The sequence below is a fragment of the Danio rerio genome, chromosome 16 (genome assembly GCF_049306965.1).
Source record: "Danio rerio strain Tuebingen ecotype United States chromosome 16, GRCz12tu, whole genome shotgun sequence".
Taxonomy (NCBI): Eukaryota; Metazoa; Chordata; class Actinopteri; order Cypriniformes; family Danionidae; genus Danio; species Danio rerio.
In genome coordinates, this window is record NC_133191.1 from 41,047,042 (window position 1) to 41,066,635 (window position 19,594).

The 19,594-nt window shown below is 34.9% G+C and overlaps 1 protein-coding gene across 1 annotated transcript in view; it reads left to right on the forward strand.

Moving 5' to 3' along the window:
• Positions 1–17,700: 17,700 nt before the first annotated feature.
• Positions 17,701–19,594, forward strand: part of col6a4a (collagen, type VI, alpha 4a) — a 69,684-nt gene continuing 67,790 nt past the window's right edge. The window contains exon 1 of the mRNA XM_068214283.1: positions 17,701–17,738. The gene's annotated coding sequence lies outside the window, so the exon portion shown is untranslated. The remainder of the gene's footprint in view (positions 17,739–19,594) is intronic.

The window sequence follows — 19,594 nt, forward strand, 5'->3', positions numbered from 1 at the left end:
CGTGCAGCCCATTCTGGATAAAAGTGGAAGAAGTGGAGGAGGGAGGTTTCTTCCAGACAAAGATAGTTGTAGAAAAGAAATTAGAATATATATATATATATTAATATATATATATATATAAATATATATATATATATATATATATATATATATATATATATATATATATATATATATATATATATATATATATATATTTATATATACATACATACATACATACATACATAGATACATACATACATACACACACACACACACACACACACATACATACATACATACATACACATATATATATATATATATATATATATATATATATATATACATATATATATACATATATATATATATATATATATATATATGTATATATATATATATATATATTTATGTATATATATATATATATATATATACACACACACACAGTTGAAGAATCATTAGCCCCCCTGACTTATTAGCGCCCCTGTTAATTTTTTTTCCCAAATTTCTGTTTAATGGAGGGAATATTGTTTCAGCACATTTCTAAGCATAATAGTTTTAGAAACCTATTTCTAATAACTGATTTATTTTATCTTTGTCATGATGACAGTCAATAATATTTTACTTGATATTTTTCAAGAACTTTTGTACAGATTAGCTAGGTTAATAATAAGGTTAACTAGGCAGGTTAGGGTAATTAGGTGAGTTATTGTATAACGATGGTTTGTTCTGTAGACTATCGAAAGGGGCTAATAATTTTATCCCAGAGGTGCCCAAACAAGGGCCCGTGGGCATAAGTCGGCCCATGGTAACCTTTGATTTGGCCCACCATCCCCTCTGAGAAGAGAGGGAGAATGATGGGATGGTTTAGAGATTTTCATTTTCAAATTTAATGTAACCTTTTATTTGTTCATTTTATTGTTAGGTACAACATTGTTTTAATTGAAAATGACTGAAATTAAATGTTTCAATTTAAATGGTGTAAATTATTCAAATTTAGTAAAAAATGTCCACACTGTGATCCAACCCATAAAGGACAATGCAGAGACTTTTGTGAGCAAACCAATGCAAAAGCAGATTCTGCTTGGTGTATGCACTGTGTGATAAATGTGATTGTTTATGTCTTTTTTGCAATATTTATTTATAAATATTCTGAAAGTAATTAGGAAATTAGCCACGGCAACTTTAATGTAAAATAGTTTGGTATATTTATCTTCAGCCCACAGGTCTCAATGATATTTGTTTTTTGCCCTTCATATGACAAAGTTTGGGCACCCCTGCTCCATGAGAAAGAAGAAAGAGAATAAAAAAAGATGTTTTCTTATGTCAGAAATCTGGTTCAGTAAACTGTGTGAGAAAAATGCATTGAGTTCAAGTTCAAGTTAAAAAAAGGCACAGGCATCAGTTTTGATTGGGTATTTTATCAGCCAAACTGACCAAATCTCTCTGCAGTATCCAAAAGCCGAAGCCAACATCAACAACTCCTGCAATCAGAGAACATTCATTACTCCTTTTAAAGCTATTCCGATTTCATTATGAGTTTAAGTTTCAAGTGTGGAGTATTTTGAGCAAGTGAGTAAGGTTTTGAGATAATCCTTTTTATTAAAACCTGCTAAAAGTCTTTAGTTTATTCACTGTAAAATAGAAATGCAAATGTCCTCAGAGTTTCCTCCCTGTTTATCTTTAAGGCTGAACTGTAAACAATGGAATTTCATTTCCGCAGTGGGCGATTGCTGTAATTAAGTAATTGTAATCTAACAGGCTTAAACTTTTCCTCGCCCTTAAGGAAAAGTTTAGGAGAAGGCTTTAAGTTTAGTAACAAATACAAAGCAACATTTGCTCCCAAAAGCAAATGTTTACAGTTAATTCTTTTAACTCTGTATTGCAGCTCTCCATCAAAACATCACATTTCATGTCCCTCCATGTTGAGTTTAAATGAGGAAATTGGGACATTTGGACATGTTTAGCTGTAGCCAAGTGCTTGTGGCAGAAAAAGCTTGTTGGGAAAAAATATCTTTTTTAACGTTAAGTGAGGAACTGTGAAAACTGATAACAAATTAGGTCATCATTTAATGGCCCTCATGTTATTGTACAACTGTATTTCATAACATTCATTCATTCATTTTCCTTCGGCTTAGTCCCTTTATTTGTTAGGAGTCGCCACAGCGTAATGAACCACCAACTTATCTGGCATATGTTTTATGCAGCTGATGCCCTTCCAGCTGGATCCCAGTACTGAGAAATACCCGTAACCTATAGCGCATGTCTTTGGACTGAGGGAAACAGGAGCACGGAAACCCACGTAAACACAAGAAGAACATGCAATCTTCACACAGACACGCCAACTGACGCAGCCAGGGCTCGAATCAGCAACCTTCTTGCTGTGAGGGGACAATGTTAACATATCAGTGCAAATTAAGTCAGTTTCAAATTAGTTTTAAATTAATCGTCAGCCTCAAAAATTTAAAATGTAAAGTTTAACCGAGAATTATAGAATTTAACTTTTATTTTTTACATTTTTGTTTGACTCTGACAAATTGAGACATCTGAAGTGCATTTTTTGTATTTTGTGAAGCATAAAAAAAAAATTATTTCACCAACATTATTTGAAACATATTTTCAAATGCATAATATTCAATAACTTATTAAAGCCAGTTCTGTGTTAAAGCCATTTATTTAACCTTTATCTAACTAAAACTTACTTTGGGAGGACCAGGTGTTGCTTTACCAGAATTCGAAAGAATCACAGCAAGCACACCTGCTCACTTCTTTTCTATTCAGATATGTTTTTAAACAAGGAGTCTTAGTTTTGTGAATTAAGTAAATCAGTTCAAATTCCTTTGACCTCCCAAGGGCACAAGAACGATGGCACATACCCAGAAGCAACTGAAATAAGACTCAACTGACTAGAAACATTCATTTCAATATTTATATTGTCTCCCGCATGGTGCTTTCTGACTTTATCTTGAAACAGGCAAGTTTGAAAACATTTTTCCTTCTTTTACATAGCAGATTTATTCATTTTCCTATGGCATAGTCTCTATTTCAGGAGTCGCCACAGCAGAATGAATGGCCAACTATTCCAGCATATGTTTTAGACTGCAGATGTCCTTCCAGATGCAACCCAGTACTGGGAAACTCCCATACAGTACACTCTTACACACACTCGTACACTACGGCCAGTTTAGTTTATTCAATTCACCTAAAGCCCATGACTCCGCACAGAAATGTCAACTGGCCCAGCCAAGACTCGAACCAGTGACCTTGACCGTGCCGCCCCATTTGGTGGATGTTTTTGATATTCAGTTTATAAATTCTCAGTTCTTGCTTTGTCTAAGAATTGAACATATGCTGTTATTATTACATTAAGAGTGGTATTCATCCACTGTTGTGTTTAAAGGCAATAATCCAGGTCAGTCTATGACTTGACCGGTAGTGGTTTGTGAATGTACCGTACACCCTAATTAGTTTCCAACATCATTCAAAGCACCAGAACATGGTTTCTAAAATGCCAGATTAACAGTCTGGTAAAAAAAACTATGCAAAATGTAAATAATGAAACACAACTAAGCATACAGAAAGAACTCGGGACTAATTATAGCACAACAAACCAAAGCATTGTTTCCTCTATAAGTCGTTACCTTATATTTTGATAGTTTTTTTTCCCCTCCAAAATGTCCAATATTTTACAATATACTATTTTCATTTTCAGTTTCAAGGTGTCTAAATAGCACTTGTGTGATTTGATATTCATCAAACAATATCAACTCCTTTCTTTATAGCAAGCACTCAAAAATAGATGAACACATTATGATGATGCATGCATAGGTTATGTCAAGAAAAATTACTGATTTATGAAACTTGCAGTATGTTTGTATTGTAACCATTTACATTTGGAACTAAATAAATATTAAATACATTCCCTACTTAAGATCATCTTTTAAGCTACTTTACTTACAGTAATTTATAATAAAACTGTACTGTTATATGTTGCAGATGAGTATCTGCTTCATCGACTATCAAGAACTGTGTTGTTGATAGCTTTGATTGGCTTCTCATTTTCTGATTTAAAGTGATAGTTCACCCAAAAAGGAAAATTCTGTCATAATTTGCGTACCCTTTACTTGTTTCAAATCTTTATGGGTTGAACACAAAGAAGATATTTTGAAAAATGTTGGAAACCTGTAATTATTTATTTCTTTATTTGTTTTTCCTTTATGGAAGGCAATGGTTACACATTTTTAACTTTCTTCACAATATATATATATATATATATATATATATATATATATATATATATATATATATATGTGTGTGTGTGTGTGTGTGTGTGTGTGTGTGTGTGTGTGTGTGTGTGTGTGTGTATATGTGTATATATGTGTATATATATTTTGTTTGTTTAAAGACAAAAGAAACTCATAAAGGTTTAGAACCACTTGAGGGAGAGGATACGGTGACTAAATTCACATTTTTAGAGTGAACTATCCCTTTCAGATCCTAATGATTTAAAGACAATGTATCACTCATGCATTTTCTGTGAAACTGCTTTGAAAAACTTGCTGTGAAAAATTAAGTAACCCAGGTATAGCAAAGAATTCTGGCCCAGATTTGGCATAAAACTGGCACACAGCATGTGGGCAAAACATGACCCTGGTTTGGAAAAGGTGGCAACGTCTTTAAGGCAGAACACAATACTTGGGGCAGATGTAAAATGTAGTGGCCCAGATGTTAATAATTGTGTTTGTGGGCCATTTACTGTAAGTTTGGCCTATCTTGAGTCATATTTAAAAAAAAAAAAATTATATAATAAAATAATCAGGTCACGAGAAAAAGCACACCCATAGCATGCCTAAAGCGCAACGATTGATGGGTTTATCAATTTCATTGCAGTCGTGACACACCAACATATCTGGCCCAGTTTTGGGTTATTAACTTGGGTGAGACTTGGCCCAGATATGGTCCATGTTTGGCATTTGTCTGGAAGCCAGACTTGGTCCAGTCATGTACCGTAATTCACTGCGGCATGTGGGCCAAGTAAAAGTTGGTTGTGTGGGCCAGAGCTGGGCCAGAGATGTTTTGCTATGTGGGAAAGTCAATATGAATTACTGAAGTGCAGGAGAGCAAAATAAATAGGCTTGAATGCTTCAAAAAGGGAGGAGAACGCACTTTTCACATTGTAGAGGAGTGAGTGGATCCAGTTGCAAAACACACACACATAAATACACATACTCAAAACATAAAAATATTAACATCCAGGCCCTGTTTAATATATATGCTTGTCTTAAAATAAAATGTTTAAAAAGGGGGGGCTTCTTACCTCTTCCTTATTCCTTCCATTGCTTTTATTTTTCTAACTATGTCAGAATCTTTATCAGCAGCAATTTGTGTGAGTTTATTGCCTCTTTATGATGAGATTCCCCCTATTTGTAAGTAGCTTTGAACAAAAGTGTATACTAAATGGCAATGTAAATGTGAAAGTAGATGTTATTTACTTTGCTTATTATGTAAGTGCCTATACTTTTGTGTAGTGAATTATTAGCAGCCAAAATAATTAGACCACTGAAAAGAGAAAATAAAATACAGAAGCATAAGTTATAAACTAAACATTCAGACTATAAAAAAAAGCCTGGTGGAAATCATCCACATAAAATAACTGTTTACTTTTGCACAGATCTTTTTGGGATTGAATACAATCCAGGTTTAAAGCAAAAACAAATGACAACCAGTGATGTGAATCAAACTCAACTAAGCTTCAGAAATAATCATTTAAAAGAGCAAAAATTTATTGTCTAAATTTGTCTTATAATAGTTATTAATTCATTAATTCATTTTCTTGTCGGCTTAGTCCCTTTATTAATCTGGGGTCGCCACAGTGGAATGAACCGCCAACTTATCCAGCACGTTTTTACGCAGCGGATGCCCTTCCAGCCGCAACCCATCTCTGGAAAACATCCACAAGCACTCATTCACACACACTCGTACACTACAGACAATTTAGCCTACCCAATTCACCTGTACCACAGGTCTTTGGATTGTGGGGGAAACCGGAGCACCCGGAGGAAACCCACGCAAACTCAGGGAGAACATGCAAACTCCACAAAGAAACGCCAACTGACCCTGCTGAGGCTCGAACCAGCAACCTTCTTCCTGTGAGGCGACAGCCCTACTTACTGCGCCACTGCGTCTCCACATATTTAAAAACATATTTGTAATTCCAATAGTTGCAACAACATATATGCAAATGACCATTGTTAACTTTTTTAAAAAGATATACACTGCTAACGGTTTTCTGTAGAATACAGCGACTTGCCAGCAACTTACTGTATAACAATTACAGCAAAAATACTGCATTTACATTTACAGCATCATCTATCTTGATGTTTATGTCCACTGTAAAAAATGCTGGCTGGCTTAAATTTTTAAGCTGAATCAAATTAACATTATTATTATTATAACATTATATTATGCTAAACTGACTTAAAACAGCTTGTGTAACTTATAAAATTAAGTTAGAACACGATGAACTTAGTTAATAAGTTACAATGAACTAAAACATGCTGTCATGACTAACTGATAATATTTTTTACAGTGTATTTCCAAAAATGTATGTATATCTTTATTGTAAAATATACAGTATTTTTTACAAAAATACCGTGACATACTGAATAACTGTCCTACAGTAAAATACAGTTCATATCACAGTTAAATACTGTGCAATTTACAAAAATTGACAACAGTGTTGCATATATGACATATTTTATTTATGTGACTTACAAATATAACTTGTGTCATATGTACTTTGAATATTTCCATATATCAAATTTCTATTTGTGTTATTTCCACCGAGAAATTCACCATGTTAGCATTACAACATCCCAGCTAATAACATCTGGGAGAAAGCATTCACAGATGGGCCATGATGACAGAATTGTTTATAGTATTATAGGACCAGCTTATATACAAAAAGGAAAGCCCACTCTGTATTATTTTATTTTATGCCAAGTGGACATGAATATTGCTGCTGTGATATGTGTTGTACTGTAAATAACAGCACATTCTAGGCCAAGGATGTATGAAAGAATAGTTATCCTTCATCTGCCAAAAAACATTTGGCCAGACTCACAATTCCAGACATACACTGATTAACAACGCGGTTCCCCAATCACACACATTTGGAGAATGTGGTCGTTAAACGGGCTTGAGGATAATCTATCATTTTATGGGCTGACTTTTATGAGATTTGAGCCAAAGTTTGGGCCTCATCTGGGTTGAGGACGTTTCATTTTGATAAGAGAGTTCAGGACTACATTTCCAGTAATTGCAAGGCAAGCGGTGGCTGAGAAATAAAGACAAATCATGAACAACAAAGCATCTCTGACAAGGGGTTGGACAGAGACAAATAAAATAGAGAGGACAGACAAATAAAATCCTCACTGTAGGAGAGATGAGCACTGTGCAGAGTATAACACTACATAAAATGTAATTATAATGACATCTTAATAGCTCTTTCCAGCCCGCAAGATTGAACGAGAAACTCTTCTCTACAAGACACAAGCCATTTCATTTGATTGATGTGTTTATGAGCTGTGTAAAGAGTGATACTAAACACATTTGTCCAAGACGTCGTTGTTTTTGATGGTGGGAACTTAAGAGGCATTTACTTTTAAATTAGAAACATTTTTCCAGGACTTTCTTCCTCAAATGCTTTTGTCTCTGTGAGATCTACAAGTTTTGTTTTTTTATTATTTTTAGATTACAGGAAATCCCCTGTTATACTTCAAGTCTGTTACAGCCATACAAAATGAATTACATTAATAAATGTACGCCCTTTAGAAGAGTAAAAAATGCTGGGTTCCATACAATTCCTTTATGTTGTCCCAACACAAATCAATTAAGTGAACTTAGTTGTTTTTACATGTTTTAGTGGACTGAACATAAAACAGTTAAGTTGTTCCCCAAAAAAACTGAAAAATTGTGTTGTTTCAATGCATTTTAGATAAGTAGTTTGAACAAGCAGCAAAAATATTTGTTGTTATTTGTGTACAGGGGTATAATGCTATAACCGTCAGTGCTGGGAAACACCCACACACTCTTCATTCATACACTACGGCCAACTTCATTTATTTAATTAATCTATACCGCATGTTTTTGGTCTGTGGAGGAAAATATTTTTATTTTATTTTCGTTTTCTTTTCAGCTTAGTCCCTTTATTGATCATGGGCCAACTTATCCAGCATGTGTTTTATGCAGTGGATGCCCTTCCAGCTGCAACTCATCACTGGGAAACACCCATACACTCTCATTTACACACATACACTACCGGCAATTTAGTCTACCCAATTCACCTATACCGCATGTCTTTGGATTTGTGGGGGAAACCAGAGCACCCAGAGGAAACCCACGCGATTACAGGGGGAACATGCCAACTCTACACAGAAACGCCAACTGACCCAGCTGAGGCTCGAACCAGCAACCTTCTTGCTTTGAGGCAAGATAGCTAACGGACTACAAATCTGCTACAAGAATGGACTACACGTTCCAGTTATGCAACAAACACACACACCTGCTCCAAGTCTCCATTGATTACACTCACATAGCTGATGCTGCTCAAGTACTGATAATATACAAATATATTGCTCACTTTGAGACACTCATTGCTGAGTCTTGTTTTACAGTTTAGTGACATTATGATGCATTTTCTTTGCTTTGCCTTCCGTCTTTTGAATCTTGCTTTATTTTGTTTGTTTTACGTTGTCTGCTGCCTACCTTTTCGACCATCCGCCTGTTTATGAATCTTGATTTCCTGTGTATATCTGTTTGCCCCTATGTTGACCATTGCTAGCCTGACCATCTCTGTTTAATAAACCTGCGTTTGGCCCCGCACTTCCTTTGTCAGTGACCCACTTCAAATTACAGCTACCTACTTATTTATTTTTATTTTGGTCCTTCCAATTGTTGGTCTTTTTATTTTAATGCATCTTCCAGTTGCTTTCAGGACTGAATTTTTTTTTTGCAGTTTTTGTACTTTTTTTTTTTTAATTCATCTTCCAGTTCCTTTCAGGACTAAAAAATACTCTTCCAATTGGCAAACCTTTAAACAACAGTTTTTTTATGTTCATGTTTATAAAGATTTTAGTTATATTTTGACAGACCCTATTGGTAAGGGGCTGTTAATGGGTATGGTTTGCCAATGATTTATTGATCTTTTTAGAGGTGCAAAAATAAACGAATACATGGAAACTATAATAGCTAAAGAAACAACGTCATTGTAAAATGCATTTTATGCAATAATTAATTAATTCTGGATTTTCCCCATAATACAATAAAAATGGAACTGCACTGACCTGAAAAGCAAGAAAAGCTAAAGTACTGGGAGAAACCCAAATTAATTATGGAAAAATCTTATTAAATTTCATTCATTCAGAATATGTTTACACAGCAGATGCCCTTTTTGATGCAACACAGCACTGGGAAACACCCATACACACTCATTCATACACTACAGCCAGTTTAGTTTATTTAACTCACCTATAACGCATGTCTTTGAATTGTGGGGGAAACCGGAGCACCCGGAGTAAACCCACACCAACACGGGGAGAACATTCGAACTCTACACAGAAATGTTAACTGTCCCAGCCGGGACTCGAACCAACAACCTTCATGCTGTGAGGTGACAGTGCTAACCACCAGGCCACCGTGTCGCCCATTATATATTGTAATTATGTTACATTTTTGTATCACAAATTACATTAAAATTAGAGTAATTAGAAATAGTCAAATCTATAATAAGAGAAACACACTAACGATAAATAAATACGAACATCGAAGCCTCATGTATAGCTTGTCTTGACCGATTGACAGATGTTTCAAGAGCTGACTAAAAATTGCTTGATTTTGGGCTTTACATGAGACTTGCACTGCTGAGAGAACTGAACTGAGAGTTTAACTGGTCTGAAACTAATCAGACTAATTAGAGAGCGTACTTGCAACACACATTTTACAATGAAGTTGGGGTCTATGTAAATAAGTGTTCATATGGGAATGATTAGATAGTGGTTTGGTGCTGTTTATTTCGCATTTGTTTCAAACATTTTTATATTGCAGTAAATTTACATTGTGGTATGGAAGGGCCAGGTGCACACCCACAGGATTTTGCAATTTTAATTTAAGTTGTATGACTTGCACATGAACAAGGATACATTTTAACGAGAAGAGATAATACACAGACAGCATACATAATGTAAAGCAAGCCTTTTTGACCCCTAAGTGGACATTAACCAGTAACCAAAAGATTTGTGTGAGTTTCTGAATAATAATAAATGAAGCTAAGAAAGGGAAAGGGAACAACATGATGCAGGTAAATTGTAAATCACATGATTACCAGATTGGATTTAGATGCGCATACATTTATAAATGTAGCATTTTTGCAACTCCAAGCTTATAGTTTGAATCTCAGGAAATGCATTATGTATTCAAACGTATGAATACATGTATGTTTACTAGGAATCAATTTTAAATACATGGTAAACCACAAAAATTAATGCTTTTAATACACCACTTTTTTAACAGTATGTCTTATCTATTCACATACAGAGTGAGTGTTAAGTGAACTAAACGTGAGGATTCTACTGTGGAAACAAAGTCTATTTCTGACTCAGAAAAAATATAGTATATATATATATATATATATATATATATATAGATATATATATATATATATATATATATATATATATATATATATATATATATTTTTTTTTTTTTTTTTTTTTTTTCCTAGGAATTTATACATAACTGACTTTGTAAAAATGTCCTACAGCTGATCCTAACATGACTCCTGAATGTTTGATAAACCATGAATTTCTCTGAGAAGGAGTGTAAATGTTACAAAATGCAATTTAAAGGGGTGGTCCACTACAATATCATATTTTAAACTTCCGTTGATGTGTAATAGATGTGTGAACATAAACAAAAAAGTTTGGGGACTGCAAAAAGATACATCCGGGTAAATGATGTCATAAACCCTTTAGGTTACGCACATACACCCCACACAGCAAAGAGGTGTGGCCAAAGGGGCTATAATGTTATAACAGAGATGCTTTCTGGTGATGTGGAGCTGATCTGCAAATCCCAGAACATTATGTTAGCTGACCAATCAGAGCCTCTTGAGGGCAGGTCTTCAGAGGAACTAGGATATATGACAGTCATTTTCATGTTTAATAGAGTAGCTGAATATAATCAAATATGAAAAACAACGTGATTTTCTACAAATGAAGCATGAGCACACATTGCTTTGCACTCCATAAACATAACCAAGCATTAAAAATACACTCTGGACCAACCCCGTTAAAGTGCATTTAATGTATACTTTGTTTATAGTTTGTACTGAGAAAAAGACTATGGGCAGTTATAGTACCATGTTTTACTAATTCAACTGCAAATAACTCATTACACAAACATTTCAACCATTTTTGGTTCCACAAAGCTTCATTTCTCCTCTTAATTTTAGAGAATTTGTTACGATCACCAGCGATCTAACCACCAGAGGTAAACACTCACACACACATAGGACTACAAATCTGCTTCTAAATGGACTACATATTCAGTCATGCCACACACACACACACACACACACACACACACACACACATCTGCTCCAAGTCTCCACTGATTAGACTCCCACAGCTGATGCCGCTTCTAGACTGATTACTGCACTACATAAACAGCACAACCTTACAACGCCTATTCGTTTGTCTGCCTTTGCTGTGTTTTTGATCTTTAGCCTAGCTTATCCTTTTGTCCTTGTTTGCTGCCTGCCTCTGACCATCTGTTATTTTGACTTCGACTCTGGATTGCCCTCATACATCTGTTTGCCCCTGTATTTACCACTGCTTACCTGACTATGAATAAACCTGCTTTTGGATTTTACCTCAGTTGTATGTGTCACTCCCCGTGGTTACAGTATTACTGATAAGAGTGTTTTTCCACTTGTATAGTTCATAAGGAAACTATATGCATGTCAATAAAGAAATACATTTTTAAAAGTGACTGTGATTTCTACATGTTTCAGGCTTAACATTTATTGTCCAAGATTATTCAATCATTGCAATGAAACAGTTCTTTCTTCTAGTTTCATAGAATTTTAGGCGAATTAGAATTCCTACGAATTTCCTCAAAACCCATGGAGAAACACGTGCTTGTCATCTCAACCCTCTGACTGGAATGGATTCATATGGAGACACATCCCAGAAACATTCTTTTGTGGTCCTGGAACAGCAGTTCTTTCAATAAACACCTGGGAATTTTATACTTATATAATATGTAAGTATATAACTGAATACAAATGCAGCAAATGACATCACTTTCCCAGGATTAATGGTATTGTTTTACACTTTTCTTTTTAAAGTTGTAATAAGATGTTTCAGTTCCCTTTTAGGTTTTACCTTCAAGTAATGTTTGCACTATATTTGCCTTTGGCCTCATAATGCCTTTATAATGGCAAAATGACCATAGCTTCTAAACCTCAGACAATATCAGCTGAAACAGATCTGATCAATATGCTTTGGCCAATTTACATGATTTCTCCATTTTGTTTAGCTTTGCTTGACAGTGTGATATTTTACAGAACCTAAATGTTGAGAAGTCAGTCAACAAGTGTTTGTGTATTTAAACACAAACACTTTCATTAAAAATGTCAATGGTCAAAACCATATACAAATAATCCTAATTAGTTGAGTTTGTTTTTGTCAACAAAACATGCTTCTTAAAGGTTCACGAAACCCTCGAGTACTTTTTTTGTTGTTGAGATTTTAACATTTTTGTGTGTTCAGCATCAGTTAAGACAATGTTAGCACCTGTCACCTTTAATTGTAGGAAAAACTGGATCAGTTTGAGCTTTTGTCAGATAATTTTAGCTTCCGGGTTTAGAATGATTTATGGGGCGGGATCAAAATTGGCGATATAACGCAAAACTGTAAGTGCAAAGATGACGCGTCAGTTTCTCATTAATATTCATAGCGGAGTTTTCTTATCCTATGAGAAGAGCCGGCTTCTTAATTATTCATGACTGCACGTGCTTTCCAAAGCCAAGGCAGACCTGTGAGACACGAACCCACGGCAACACGGCAGATGTTCATGAAGGGTTGTATGTGTTTGCTTCCATGATCCACGGTGTATGTTTTTGCCCGCGATGCTGTCAGGGCCGATACAGCAAAGCTGTTTGTGTGCAGCAAGCACTTTGTCGGGAGAGCAGTACGAGAATTAGAGAATGGTGGACGTTGTCTTTTATCAGGAGTTCATTCACATTTAGACACATCACTGTGCTGCAGTGTTTGCCTAAATCCTCTACATTACCAACAGGGCTCATGGTTAACATAGACAGGGCAAGAGACCTGCTGCACTAAGTCAGCATTCAGACCTATGATTTATAGTGTTTATATAAACACGATTATCTTTATAATGATATAAATTGTGGTTATCTGTATATGAAATTACGAATAACAAACGTAGCAGGGCACTAAATTACTGTATATTTCTTTGCATTTTAACTCTGTAAACTATAAAGTCATGCGTCTCCTCACGGTTTGAGTCTCATTTTGTGAGCCGACTGACAACAGTTGTTCGCTCCCCTCCTTCACCCTGCTGGCCACGCCCACTCATGCCCGTTGCTCGCAGAGCTCCACGCCCATTATGATGCATCTTTTGAAAAAAAAATTCTGAGGTAGACCTGAACCGAAAGTAGGGGGTGTCATGACCCTTTAAGCATAATTGTTTTAGGTTTTGGTTAATTTGTGGCTAATTTGTATTAAAATCACATTATACAAAAAAAAGGACAATTAAGCAAGAAGTCCTGTCACTAACCCTGGCCCTAAACATAACTTTCATATGAATAGCCCCCAACATAAAATATTTAAAGGGGACCTATTATACCCCTTTTTACAAGGTCTAAAAAAGTCTCTGATGATCGTAGAGTATGTATGTGGCTTTTTGGGGTTTTAGGCTTTTATTCTAATTGTGCCATTTTGGTGACTGTCGCTTTAAATTCAAATGAGATTGTGCTTATTTCAAAAGAGTGCGGAGCTACAAATGCCTATATGTCAGCATAGTTGCAGACTTTTAAAACAACTTTAATGTCCTATGCTAATGAGGGAGAGATTGTCAGTAATGAGCGGGACTTTCCCCTTCTGATGACATGTCCAAGGGGAGAATGTCAATTAAAGTCTTTCTGCAGACTGTTATAATGAGGTGTGATTAGGAAAAATAAATTTTATAAATTTTTTTACCATAAGTAGTACTGGTTATATTCACAGAATTTTGCCACACAACAGTGTTTAGAACCCTTATAAAAGTGATTTTTGCACAATAGCCCCCCTTAAATGAAATGCAGTGAGATTGTGTACTTATTTTATAACATTACTTCTCATATTTCTATTTTTTTGCTAGTTCTTTCCAATATTTGCGGTCTAAAACAGCAAACACTTATGGTATTTGGACTATGTGTAGGAGATGCCTGTTCTCATTTTACAGAAAGAGCTCATGTTCTGACATAAGAAACCTTTTTTAACACAGGGAATTGATGCGTTATGGTAAAACGCAAACATTTTTGTGTTTGTCAACTATCTTTGCATGACTTCTTCAACTGCTCCTGCAATAGCCTAAATTACCCTTTAAAATCAGTGAAAATGTACTATATTCACATGAGTGGGCTTCTTTATACAACAACCATAATTTATTCCATGATAATCCATCCTTTTTTATTGACCTTTGCATGTGACTGTTTTGACTCTACAGTCTCTAAGATAACCTCCAGGGCAGGGTTTGACTAAAGCCAGCACATCTTAAGGTGAAGGCATGTGTTGCTGTCTGGCATTTTCCCAAGATATATGGCTTAAGTCGGAGGGGTTTAAGAGGAAAAGTCTGTGTTCTCATTTAACTAAAATGTGGTCCCTGATGACAAGACCACCAGTTCATTATTGAGTCACCAGACATTATATTAAATCCTTATGTGTGATTAATATTGTGGGAAAATGTAACATGCAAGACTTTTGCCACATTTTGCCACCATACTAACAAGTATATTTTAGTAAATATGAGCAATTCCATGCAAAGGTTAACCTTGCCATGACAAAAATAAAGTTTTCACTAAAATATCAAAACGGTTTCTAGGTTTTTTGTGTGAGCAAGTATTTTACAGTGCTTTAAAAATACTCAAAAATGTATCTGTTAATGTTTTTAAACTATATTTGATTTACCAAAATCACACAAGTGCCAATTTTACATCTGGCACATCCATAACAAAGCATTTTCTTCATAAATGTAACAATCTGAAATAAAATAAAAAATCAATCATGTTTGTTCTATAGAGAGCAACTCTTATTCTTTTGATTAGCATTGTTTCTTTTGGGCTGTGCAGTTTAATTCAAAGAATTTGTACAAAGTGTGTTGTATACTGTAAACTTATAGACTTTTTTCGTCACATCCATAATGCATGTTTATTTCCCTTATTTAAAAAAAAAAAAACACTTTCAGACTGATATTTTTCTGCTCCCATAACTCTACGATTAGGTGTTTTGGAAAATATAAACATATAGTTTAATATAATTTTAACGTATACCTTCTCTGTGAACTTATGTTTTGAGATTTTACTGCAAATGCTACATCCATAACGCTGGAATTGCTCATATACGAAAACACAACCTTTGTCGTTCAGTGAAATTACAATTTTTTTCCTAAATATTTCCCAACAGATTTTGAATGCATTTTTAAACATAATTGTTTTAATGACTGATTAGCTGTCTCATTTCAGAGGCTGCATCCTCCAAAGGATGCAGACTATAAAGGTCCTTCGAAGTCCACACAATCCGAACTGAGCATTTTGAAATGAGACGATAACCTAGAGAACAGATCTCGTCACCAAACAACTGTAACAGCTGCCAATAATAAGCAGTAATAAAATTTGTGATGACTTTTTCAAAAAGTCATTACAAGTCATTGGTTTTGCCAAGATGACAGTATATAATTTGTTTTTTCTAGTTGTTATGCAAGATATTAGTATTTAGCTTAAAGTGCAATTTAAGTGCAAGTTAATTATGTTAAATGAACAAGTAAAGCTAATTAGGGACAATGGCAGTTTGTTCTGTAGCCAATCACAAACTAAATAATTTCTTAACAGAGCTAATAATATTGACCATATAAATTTTGACATTTATTTATTTATTTCAGTGAAACTAAAATAAAAAAATTCTTTCTCCAGAAGAAAAAATAAAATAGGAAACACTGTGCTCTGTAAAAATATCATTTTGAAAAACTTGAAAAAGATTAAATCATTTTACAGAAGAGTCAAAAATGGAGAAGAATCAGAATAAAATGCACAAAAGATGCATAATTGTTTTGGAACACATGGATTAAGCCTTAAACTGGTTTATACTTCTGCTTCGAGTGTTCGTCGTGCATTTATACTTTTGCGTTGTTTGTGTTCCTCTGTAATAACACTTCCTAAACGCTAGCTGGCAGAAGGTTTTTATCTTCCAGAGTGCCAAGTTTCTTTGCAGGTAATAGGGTAACTTATATGCCGAGCAAGTGTTTTTCCCATACTGATAAACTTTCGGTGACCAGTCATTGTGTACTTTTTACCATTTAATACATACATTCAGTTACATTATAAAATGTATTTTATAAAATACATTCAGTTAAATAAACTTTGACATTCATTTAGTTGCTCAAGTTAAACGAGGCAAAAAGCCGTTTACTCGCACGAGCCCGTCAGAATTGGCAGGCTAGGGCAAAAGCTCCATTGAATATACCGGGGTAAAATAAATGCTCATATCATAAACAACATATAGACATGACAAGGGAAAATGTAATTTAATGCAGTGCTTCTTGTACAATCTAAGACCCACTTTATATCGGATATCACTCAGCTAGTGGAGGTCGGTGATTTTTAAAGAAACAGCCCTCAAACGCGCATTGGCATACAGTTCGCCGGAAGTGCTTAACTCAGATTACTGGCAAATTAAAAGTCCTATTAGCATGCTTCGGCATATAACCTATTAGTTTTTTCTAAATCCTACCTTCCTGTAAAACGTGCTTATTCAGATGCGGGAACCGATGGACGTGCAACACCTTCAATCACCAGGTAAACACAAAACCAAAGTTTCCACCTGGAGTTCCTTCGTGGGACTCGACACTTGTAAGCACTCGCTCCATCGACTTGCAGCTCTCAGCATCGCCCGCGGCCCAGTGCCCACACACTCGTCACAGCTACCAAGCCAACCAATCACTAGGACCACACGCTTGCGCTTGACGCAGAAGTCAGCTAAAGGCTAATGTTTTTTTTTAAGGATAGAAATTCAAAATTATAATTAATAATAACGATTTTAGAGCTGCAGTGTGTTAAAGTAAATCTATCCAACGATTTGTGTTCTAAATATTCTAAATAAAGGAATTTTTATTATTTTTTTGTATAAACAGTCGTTACACTTATTGGATTTTCATGTCATTATCATTATTATATTTTACTTTGACTATATTTATTATGGTGTTTTTTTAAATATTTATTTTCTTATATTACATGTTTGGTCAATAAATGATGTGAATATTAAAGCGTTATTTATTTTTGCACAGTTTTGTTTTCGAGTCTTGCAATCTTTAAAGAGGGGGGAAGGGTTCTGAGGAGCGGTCACATCATTGCACAGATGCGCTCGTGCAGACTCTGCAGAGGGTCTGTGGGCTCGCGCTCCGGCAGATGTGCAGTAAGTACACAGCTTCATTATTTCACTGAGAGGCATTACACTGCATTCCTATTGTGTTTTGGAGATATATTTGTATAGCCTAAATGTAACAGTTACCCTGATGTCGTGGGTGGGTGTGTGTGTGTGTTTGATGCTTAGAGGAGTCATTAGTTGTGGGGAAAGTAATTATTTGGAAACGGTTTTTGGTCAGCTCATTGTTTAGTAAAAAAGTCACAATGTGTTTGTATTAATTTTTAAGAGTAATGGTTTATGTTGATAAAAACAACCACTACTTTTTAATAATGATTTTAACAGGTCAATTGGCAATGGTTGTTTTTTTTAATTAATAACTTTTGGATGCAGATAATTTAATTTAGTAGTAAATTAGTTTTTTTCAAGTCACATATAAATTCAGATATTTCATTATATTATTGTATGTGGACATTTTGAATGCTCCTAAAGAAATACCAAACTAGCATAAAATAAGTTAGTCATCCTTCATACGTTCATCAAATCAAACTTTTCAAAGTCTGAATTTTTTGAAATCCTTAAGGAGACATTTCACTGGAAATATACAACTGGAAGCTGCTGAAAAAGTAGGCAAAATCTCTGTGTGATAAACTTTCTTATCATTTTAGGATTATGTATGCATACAAATTTTGAGTTATACTGTAAGTTCTTATTGTCCTGATCTATTCTTGGGGCTTGAATATGATGTGTTTGCTTTGTTGAGGAATGTTCTAAGATACTCCATTAGCAGGAATTTCCTTCAGTCCTGAAGGTTTGCATGCAGTCGCCAATCAGATAGAGCACTGCTCTGGAAATGAGGGGAAATTAAGCATTGCTGCAACAGTTCATAAAGCACAGAACTGAAGCTCTTACTTACTGTACAAGACATGTTGTTCTTTGTTACAGTGATTAAGCTGTATGCAAAATAATTCTGAAAGAGATTTAGAATTTGGGGGGAAAATCATCAAGGAAGGAGACAGTTTAAAATCACAGAATCAAAACTACACTATGTTTTTTTGTTATCATACCTAAAAGTGCTATTTGAATTAAGTTAATTTAGAGAAAAAAAGGTGTTTGTCTTCAATTTTAAAAACAAGTTCCGGCCACTTTATTAGGTACACCTTACTAGTACAGAGTTGTACCCCCTTTTTGCCTTCAGATCTGCCTTAATCCTTCGTGGCATAGATTCAACAAGATACTACCAGTATTCCTCAGAGATTTTGGTCCATATTGACATGACCGCATCATGCAGTTGCTGCAGATTTTGTCAGCTACACATCCATGATGCGAATGTCACATGCCAAAGGTGCTCTATTGGATTGAGATCTGGTGACTGGGGAAGCCATTTGAGTACAGTGAACTCATTGTCATGTTCAAGAAACCAGTCTGAGATGATTTGCGCTTTATGACATGGTGCATTATCCTACTGGAAGTAGCCATCAGAAGATGGGCACACTGGTCATAAATGGATGGACATGGTCAGCAACATTACTCAGGTAGGCTGTGGCGTTGACACGTTGCTCAGATGCTCAGTTTCTGATTAGAAATTTATGTTAACAAGCAGCTGGACATAATAAAGTTTATTAGGTGTACCTAATAAAGTGGCCGGTGAGTGTACATCACAATACTAGACAGCACTATTAACTTCTGGTTCAAGTTGTATGGCAAGCTTGTTTTACTTAAAATGAATATATTCCAATTATAGAGTAGATTCAGTTCTACTAACAATTCCAGTTAAAATGCTACAGCAGTTTGTATTTACTAGTAAGACATTACGTATTATATTTCCTTGTGAATTATTTTATACATTTGATGAAATGTAGTCTTGTGAATGATTGTGCATACTTTCTTACCCAAATCCCATTTGT